Consider the following 9,827-nt stretch of genomic DNA (forward strand, 5'->3'; position numbering starts at 1 on the left):
ATATATATATATATATATATATATATATATATATATATATATGGATGCGTCAACCCTAGTTTGGCAGGAGGACGTCTTACCCTATGCTGGCTACGTAGTTCTGTAACACAGGGACTACTATTAAGGGTCAAACCCTCTACTGGCAGGAATGCCCCCATTCCTGAGTTCGCTCGGTGATGATTCCTACTCTTAACTGAATGGACACTAAACTGATCACTAGACTGCACTAGGCTTGATTGAACTATTGCTGATCATATTAATTGATTAAATTGGACTGAGTATTGTAACTAACTGAGTAATACTATTTGTGATGTTACTAAGACTATTCTGTAGCTACTTTAATTCTAGGAAAACAACTAGATTGTCGGGAATTTAATACCCCCAGGACTTGATAGTAAACATGGCACAATCTTGAAAGCATACTAGCTAGTTACTTAGTCATGATTTATTCATTGAGACATTTTGTCAAACACTTCCAAGGCATGAACTTGTAAATGAATGTGAACACATGCTAACATGTCATGATTTCACTATTTAATTCATATAGGCATTCTAACAAACACCCGGGAGCATAACTAATGCACATGATAATCGTCATCACATAAGAATCATGAATACCCATTCCTGAGTTCGCTCGGTGATGATTCCTACTCTTAACTGAATGGACACTAAACTGATCACTAGACTGCACTAGGCTTGATTGAACTATTGCTGATCATATTAATTGATTAAATTGGACTGAGTATTGTAACTAACTGAGTAATACTATTTGTGATGTTACTAAGACTATTCTGTAGCTACTTTAATTCTAGGAAAACAACTAGATTGTCGGGAATTTAATACCCCCAGGACTTGATAGTAAACATGGCACAATCTTGAAAGCATACTAGCTAGTTACTTAGTCATGATTTATTCATTGAGACATTTTGTCAAACACTTCCAAGGCATGAACTTGTAAATGAATGTGAACACATGCTAACATGTCATGATTTCACTATTTAATTCATATAGGCATTCTAACAAACACCCGGGAGCATAACTAATGCACATGATAATCGTCATCACATAAGAATCATGAATACAATACTCTAAATACAATTAGAAGGTTTAACATGAGGATCACATAATTCAACACACATACTATCTTGATTATCATAAAACTTGTAATTAATCATGAATTGAAACCCCAAACACTAATACATACATGAACACAATTAAATTCCAATATGTAAGTCATGAAATTATAAACTTGTACTTTAAAAAGGATTCTTGAACTCTAAGGGTGGAAGAAAACTCAAGGATGAACACCTAACATACCTTGCTTGTTGATTTTCTGAAAGTTGTTGGTGATTTATTGAGCCTAGGACTTGAAATTGAATGACCTAGGGTTTTTTTCTTGAGAGAATTTGAGAGTAAAGAATGAATTTTGCCTCTAGGGTGGCTTAATCTAGTGTTTAGGGCTAAATAAAAGTGGGAAAATTGACTTAATTACCCCTCTGGATACGAAATTAAAAGAGCAAAAATTATGCCTAGTAATGCGCAAACCGATGCACCTTATCAATGGGGTTGATGCGATGGCTGACGCAATACATTGAGATCACATCGGCTTATTAGAATTTGCCCACTTGAGCTGGTGATAACATTGTTGACGCGATGGGCGATACGACGCATCGAGATCGCGTCGACTCACTGCCTTGGATATTCAAACGTACCTCAAACGACGTCCAACAAATCTGAAACTTGTCCCAGAACACCTATTGACATCCCTGATCATGAATCAACTTAAAAATTGATATTTTAAGATCGTCAAGATATAAAATAAGATCATCAAATATGAAGGCCAAAAATGATTCTAAGTATAAACACTTGGCTGAAATTTTCTAAGTCTGGGACCTCTTTTTCATGCTATATATGGCTGAAACGACTGGGATAGGGTCTTACAATATCTCTCTCTTGGGAATATTCTTCCTTGAATGAGACTGACTAAGCTAAGAATACTGATAGATTGAGTTTACATACTGAACATGCGCAACTAAAGCATGATTACATGACTGAAACTACTGATAAACTGAGTTGTCACACTGAATATGCATAATTGAAGCGTGATTACATGACTGAACTAATTCATGAATGCATGACTATGATGGGAATTATATGCAACGATAATTGCTACCAAGTTTGTAAAGGGAATCTGAGCATGGAACTAAGTAACTCTAAGGAAGGCTGTTACCTTGAGCTGAGTCTGAGTTTGCAGAGAAGAGGTAAGGATATTTGGTACGCATATCTGCTTCCACTTACCAAGTAGCTCCCTCAATGGACTGATTCCACCAAAGAACTTTGACCAAAGAAACTTCTTTATTCCTCAGTTTGCAAATCTGATGATCAAGGATTTCGATTGGGACTTCCTCATAAGAGAGACTATTCTAAACATCTATACTCTATATACGGACTATAACTGCTGGGTCACCTATGAATTTTTTTTAGTAAGGAGCATAAAACACTGGATGTACTGAAGCTAAGTCTGAAGGTAACTCAAGCTCGTAAGATACCTTTCTGAAACGACTGAGAATTTTGTAAGGACTGACATATCGGGGAATGAGATTCCCCTTCTTTTTGAACCTCTTCACTCCCTTCGTGGGAGAGATTTTCAAGTACACAAAATCTCCAATCTCAAATTCAAGATCCTTCCTCCTCGCATCTGTATACGACTTCTGTCGGCTTTGAGCTGTCTTAAGAATCTCCCCGACCAACTGAACCTTCTTTAAGGCATCAAATACTAAGTCAGGCCCCACTACCAAGGCCTCACCTACTTCAAACCAACCAATGGGAGATCTATATCTTCTCCTATAAAGAGCCTCAAACGAAGCCATCTGTATACTAGAATGATAACAAACTCAATCAAAGGCAAGTGGTCATCCCAACTACCCTTGAAGCCAGCGACACACACTCTTAATATATTTTCTAGAGTCTGAATGGCCCTTTATGCTTGACCATCTGTCTGAGGGTGGAAGCTTGTACTGAGGTGAACTTGGGTACCAAGACCCTTTTGGAAGGCTTTCCAAAAGTGAGATATAAACTGAGTACCTCTATTTGAAATGATGAACAATGAAACTCTGTGCAATCTGAACAACTCTCTAACATAGAGCTTGGTGTAATCCTTGGCTGAATAAGAGGTATGAACTGGCAAAAAATGGACGGATTTGGTCATCCAGTCCACAATGACCCAAATTAAATCATGCTGATGACGAGTACGAGGCAAACCCATCACGAAGTCCATGTTCACTTTCTCCCACTTCCAAGTGGGAATACTGAACTCCTGCATAGACCCATTAGGCTTTTGATGCTTAATTTTAACCTGCTGATATGTAGAGCACTTAGCCATAAACTCTATAATGTCTCTCTTCATCCCACTCCACCAATAGATTTCCCATAAATTGTGGTACATCTTAGTGGCCTCTGGGTGAATCGAGTGACGCGCATCATGCACTTCTCCAAGAATTAGCTGCCTCACACCATCTACACATGACATACATAATCTACCTTAGCAACGCAGCACACCATCTCCCCCTTGGGAGAAAACCTCTACTTTCTGATCTTTGACTGACTCTTTCAGCTTAACTAAACTGGGATCCCTGGCTTGCTTTTCTTTTACTTCAAAACAAAAGATGATTTCGAACTATTCTGCACCCAAACACTACCCTCAGCTGAATCAACCAAACGAACACCCAACCTGGTAAGCTGATGAACTTCCTGAACTAACTTCTTCTTACTATCCTCAACGTGAGAAACACTACTCATGGACAATATACTGAGAGCATCAGCCACTACATTAGCCTTGCTCTAATGATACAGAACACTCATGTCATAGTCTTTCAACAACTCCAACCACCTTCTCTGATGCAAGTTCAAGTCTTTCTAAGAAAATACATACTATAAACTTTTATGGTTTGTGAACGCATCAACATGCACCCTATATAAATAGTGCCTCCAAATCTTTAAGGCAAATACTATAGTTGCTAACTCAAGATCATGGGTAGTTTAATTCCTTTCATGGGGCTTAAGTTGTTTAGAGGAATAGGTTATGACCTTACCTCTCAGCATTAAAACACACCCCAAACCAACTCTAGAAGCATCACAATACATAACAAACCCATCTGAGCCATCTGGTAAAGTCAAAACTAGGGGTGTAGTAAGTCGAGTCTTCAACTCCTGAAAATTCTTCAGACAAAAATCTGACCACATCAGGAGAACTTTCCTGATCCTGTCAGGACTGAAGTGCATAAAGTCTATTTGGGTGTTACCCACTAGTGGCACTGGAAGCGGCACCCTATTGAGACGGACGATCAGACCAAGCTGGGGGACGATTGTACTGATCCTAATAGCCTGATTGAGGATAATCTCTGACTCTATGTCCTGGCTTGACATATTCGAAACGTATATCACTGCCAACTCTATAAATACCCTGATGGTTTCTACCATACTTCTTACAAAGAGGATTTATTTGGGCACTGTTAACACTACCCTGAGACTTAGATCCTAGTGCCTTATCTTTATTATCATTTCCAAACTTAGGCACTTGAGCATTGGCGGAGGAAGGATCTAGAACTAAAGGTTTCAAAAGGAACTGAGGACGATTACCACCCTCTGACTTGGGCTGAGTGAAGTTGAAGCTACCTGTTCTAGCCCTCTTGTTCTCCCTTTTTTTCTCCTTAATCTTCTGATCCTCTATCTATTAAGAATAGACCACCAACCTAGACAAGTCTATCTTTTTAATTAGCATTACAGTCCAACACTCCTTGACCACACTATCAAATATTTCAGACACAAACTTACTCATCTTAGATCTACTATCAGCTACCACATGAGAAACATATCTAGCTAACTGAGTAAACTTGAGAGAGTACTCCTTCACTGACACACTGCTCTGCTTTAATTTAATGAATTTTAACACCTTAGCTTCCCTCAACTCCAATGGAAAGAACCTATCTAGAAAGGAAGTAGCAAATTTCTCATATTTTATAGGCCCTACATCTGCGGCCTTATCTATCTTTCACTGTTTAAACCACATATGAGCCATATCTTACAATTGATATGCAGCTAACGTAGTACTCTCACTAGCAGTTACCCCTATAATATCAGTAACCTTCTGCACCATGTCAAGGAATTCATATGGGTCCTCTTCAGACTTAGACCCTGAAAAGGAAGGAGGGTTCATTTGGGTGAAGTCCCAAATTCTAGATATAGCAGTACTGGCCATTGAGTTAGCCTGAACAGAAGTTGGGCATTTATTTTGGGCTTCTACAGAATGAGCTAGATTGGTGAAAGATGCTCTAAATTCTGCGTGAGACATATGCTCATCCAGGGGATCTGCCTAAACGGGCAGAGGTACTGACTGGTTTCTAGTTCTTCTTTCGTTATTATTTTTGGGAGGAATATTCTATAAACGAAAAGGAAACTTGGAATAGAAAGAGAGAAGGCATCAGTACTTTGAATGTACTAGTATGCTAAGTGAGGTAGGCTGATATGCATGGGTTTGTATGCATGAACAATTTCTGACTGAGTGATATGAATATAAATGAATGAGATAACTAAAACTACTATAAATACTAATTATGCAATACCGTGCATATACATATATACATACTGTATCTGAGATCTGAAACTGAATACTAAATTCTGCTAACTGAGTGAATGATATCTGAGGTTACTGATAACCTTATTATTGATATCTGGGTGATTATTTCTGATAGTCCTAATTCTGTAGAATTGAACTGAGTTCTATACTGAGTCTGAAACTATAATTGTGGGAGTGTTCATCTAACTGACATACCCCAATTATAAACTGAGTTGGGGTCTAACCTGAGACCCTAGTTAGAAGGGTGTTAGCACCTTGCCAAGGGATACCAACAATACTGGGTCAACCTCAATCTGGCAGGAAGTCTCATGAATTATATATATATATATATATGGTTGTGTCAACCTTAATCTGGCAGGAAGACGTCTTAACCTACACTAGCTACGTAGTTCTGTAACGTAGGGACTGGTACTAAGGGTCAAACCCTCTATTGGCATGAATGACCCCATCCCTAAGTTTGCTCGGTACTGAATCCTACTCCCGATTGAATAGACACTAAACTAATCACTAGACTGCACTAGGCTTGATTGAACTGTTACTAATCATATTGACTGATTGAACTGGACTGAGTTTACTGAGTACTATAACTGACTAAGTACTACTGTTTATGATGTTACTGAAACTATTCTATAGCTACTGTAATTCTAGGTAAACAGCTAGATTATCGGGTATTTAATACCCTCAGGACTCAATATCATTGATAGTAAACATGCCACAATCTTGAAAGCATACTAGCTAGTCACTTAGTCATGATCAATTCATTGAGTCATTTTGTCAAACACTTACAAGGCATGAACTTGTACATGAATGGGAACACATACTTACATGTCATGATTGTACTATTCAATTCACATAGGCATTCTAACAAACACCTGGGGAGCATAACTAATGCACATGATAATCGTCATCACATAAGCATCGTGAATCAACTTGTAATTAGAAGGTTTAACATAAGTATCACATAATTCAACACATATACTATCTTGATTTTCATAAAACTTGCAATTAATCATGAATTGAAACCCCAAACATCAATACATACATAAACACAATCAAATTCGTACATGTAAGTCATGAAATCATAAACTTATAGTTTAAAAGGGATTCTTAAACTCCAAGAGTGGAAGAAAACCCAAGGATTAACACCTAACATACCTTTTTTGTTGATTCTCTGAAAGTTGTTGGCGATTTATTGAGCTTAGGACTTGAAATTGAATGAACTAGGATTTTGTTCTTGAGAAAATTTGAGAATAAAAAATGAATTTTGCCTCTAGGGTGGCTTAATCTTGTGTTTTAGGGCTGAATAAAAGTGGGGAAATTAACTTAATTACCCCTCTGGACGCGGAATTAAAAGAGCAAAAATTATGCCCAGTGACGCGTAGACCGACGCACCACATCGATGGGGTCGACGCGATGGCTAACGCGATGAGTTGAGATTGTGTTTGCTTACTGGAATTTGCCCTCTTGAGTTGGTAATAACACTGTCGATGCGATGGGTGATGTAACACATCGATATGGCATCGGCTCACTGCCTTGGATATTTAAACGTGCCTCAAACAATGTTCAAAAAATTCAAAACTCGTCTGAGAATACCTATTGACATCCCTGATCATGAATCAACTTAAAAATCGCCATTCTAAGGTTGTCAAGATAAAAAATAAGATCATCGAATTATGAAGGCCAAAAATGATTTTAAGTATAAACAGTTAACTGAAATTTTCTAAGTCTGGGACCTCTTTTCCATGCTATATATGGCTTAAACGATTGGAATTTTTATGGGTCCTTACATAAATAGTCAATAAGATTGTTAAGAGAATTTTGTCATGGCATAGTAAGTTATTAACATATGGAGGAAGATATGTTTTGTTATGTAATGTATTGCAATCTATGTTAATGTATTTGATGTCCGCAATGAGCCCTCCCAAAGGAGTTGTTGATCAGATACATAAGTTGATGGTAAGATTTTTTTTAGGAAACAGGTGGCACATAAGGGGAGCATTGGGTTTCTTGGAATGAGTTATGTTATCCAAAGAAGGAAGGTGGAATTGGTTTTAGATACCTACATATAGTTTCAGAAGCATTGTTTGCAAAATTGTGGTAGACATTTAGAATATCTACTGGATCCTTGTGGAGTCATTATATTGAAACAAATATTATAAGAAAAAGCATCCAGTAATTGCATAGGGTTATGGAGTTTCACAGATATGGAGAAAAATGCTAAAGGTCAAAGAAAAAATTGAGCATAACATTTTTTGGCAGATCAAGAATAAAGGGGCCAGTTTCTGGTTTGATAATTGGACAAAGTTATGTGCTTTACATTTTGTGGATGAAATAAATGATAAGGAGGAAGAAATTGAGGTTAAGAATTTTATAACAGAAGGGGGGGATTGGAATGAGGACAAGCTGAAGGAGTATATATCAGAAGACATAGTTCAACACATCAAGGATAATATCAAGCCAGGTATAAGTGATTCTGAAAGAGAGAAGCATGGTGGATGTCTAACTCTGATGGAAAGTTCACTATCAAAGATTCATAAAAAATTCCCAAAAGTAAAAGAAGAGAAAATTATGATTATAACAAGATTTGGAAAAAAGCTTTGCCAACCAAGATATGTTTCCTTCTATGGAGAGCATGGAAGGGTAGAATTACTACAAATGATAATACTGCTATATTGAGAATAAGTATGGTGTCAAGATGTTGGTGTTGTGAGTATTATAGTCAAGAGACAATGGAGTATTTATTTCTAACAGCTCCCATAGCTGAGTTGGAAGCAGTTTGCTGATTTTGTAGGTGTTGGAATGAATGGAGCTCAAATGACTCATGTGTTAAGGATTTGGTGGTTCAAAGACGCCCTACAAAGTTGAAGCAGTTCCTTAAAGCAGTTTCATCTATTAGCATGTGGGTGTTGTGGAAAAGAAAAAATAAGGGGAAGCATAGAGAGAAGTAACGTATATAAAGCATGAACCATCAAGTATTGACATTGATAAAGAAAATGGTAAGAGTTAAATTTCCTTGGATAAAAGATATTGGAAGCAACTGGGATGATTTGGTGAACAAGTTAGGGAGTTACAAGCCAAGACTCTATAGTTATGCAGTCAAATGGATACTACCTGAGCCAGTTAAAATGAAGTGTAATACAAACAGAGTTGCAAAAGGTAATCCATGGCAGGCTTCATATGGTTTTATTGTGATAAGAGATGATGGAACTTTGATATATGCACAAGCTGGGAAGTTAGGTATAAAAACCAACATGGTAGCAGAAATGTTAGCAATATTAGAAGTAGTAAGATTTTGTGCATCAAGGAACTATAGAGAGGTAGAAATTGAGTTAGACTCTTTGATGATGGTTAATTTTATCAGAAAGGTATGAAATATCCCGTGGGAGATGACTGAGTCAGAAGAGGAAATCAGAAAGCTTATGTCTAATCTAAATGCTATAATCAGCCATATATACAGAGAAGGGAACATGTTAGCATATTCTTTAGCCAATTTAGCATTTCAGTCAAAAGACGTATTAACAATTGATACTTTTCAACAATTACTATCAGAAGCAAGGAAAATTATGAACATGAACATAAAGCAAATCCCTAGCTTGAGAATTAGAACTATAAAGATAAAGCCGTATTTACAAAGTGTTTAGCCAATACTAGATATGCAAAATATAGATTCTGAGCAGCAAGAGAATTTACAACATGTATAATCTTTGTACAAGGAACACTAAAGCTGCTAAATCAGATAGGCTAATATATGTTAGCTCAATAAAGGCATAACCAAAAACAAAAGGGAAATACGTCATATATTCGTCCATCAGCTTAGGAGGTTAATCACAAACCCAAATCAGCAATGGATACAAAAACTCCAATGCTCATCTAAAAGGATAAGGAAGGGTATTATAATCTTAGCTTACAAACAAAGGAGCAGGAAATGGAGAAAAGAATACTTGTGGAAGAACTGCAAACTCCGGCCATTTCCTTCTACAACAACACGATAGTGACAACCACCTGAGAAGGATAGAGTTGTTAAAAGAGAAAGGAGTAGACTAAGGAAAACTATTCACCAATTACCTTGGTGTTTTGATAACATTTCTGTGAAGAAGATCTACAACATGATGATAAGAACAACATTGATCACCCACAAAAGAAGGAAGGTTAGCTGGGAGTTTCAGCGGCAGCAGCCGGGAAGCATGGTGCT

This window comes from Capsicum annuum, chromosome 2, assembly GCF_002878395.1.
Source record: "Capsicum annuum cultivar UCD-10X-F1 chromosome 2, UCD10Xv1.1, whole genome shotgun sequence".
NCBI classification, from domain to species: domain Eukaryota; kingdom Viridiplantae; phylum Streptophyta; class Magnoliopsida; order Solanales; family Solanaceae; genus Capsicum; species Capsicum annuum.